Below are 741 nucleotides of genomic sequence, written 5' to 3'. Positions count from 1 at the left end.
TCTTAGCAATTTTCAAAATGTACTTTGTTATTTATACAGTTGACCCTTGAACAACATGGGGGTTAGGGATGCTGACCTCCCCACACAGTAGAAAATCTGTGTATAACTTCTGACTTTCCAAAAACTTAACTACTAATAGCCTACTGTTGACTGGATAACATAAACAGCCTATTAACACATATTTCATGTTACGTGTATTACATACCATATTCTTACAATAAATTAAGCCACAGAAATGAATGTTAATAACAAAATTATAAAGAAGAGAAAATATATTTACTACTCATTAAATGGAAATGGATCACCATAAAGGTCTTCATCCTCAGTCTTCACATTGGGTAGGCTGAGGGGGAGTAAGAGGATGAGGAGTTCTTGCTTTCTCGGGATGTCAGAGGCAGAAGAAAATCTGCCTGCATGTGGACTTCCAAAATTCAAACCCATGTTGTCTGTGGGTCAACTGGAGTCACCGTGTTATTCAACAAGTTTCTTGAAAATTTACTCCTCCTGTCAAACTAAACCTTTGCATCCTTTAACTAACATCTCCCCACATACCCCCAACTCCCACGCCCATCATTCTACTCACTTCTTCTATCAGTTCAAAATTTTTAGATTCCACATATAAGTGAAAACATACAGTATTTGTCTTTTTGTGCCTGCCTTCTTTCATTTACTATAATGTCCTCCAGGTTCATCTATGTTGTTGCAAATAACAAGATTTCCTTCTTTTTTTTTTTTTTTTTT

The sequence above is a fragment of the Colobus angolensis genome, unplaced genomic scaffold (genome assembly GCF_000951035.1).
Source record: "Colobus angolensis palliatus isolate OR3802 unplaced genomic scaffold, Cang.pa_1.0 Scaffold23, whole genome shotgun sequence".
NCBI lineage: Eukaryota > Metazoa > Chordata > Mammalia > Primates > Cercopithecidae > Colobus > Colobus angolensis.
The sequence above is the reverse complement of the archived record's forward strand: the minus strand, read 5'-3'. Positions refer to the sequence as shown.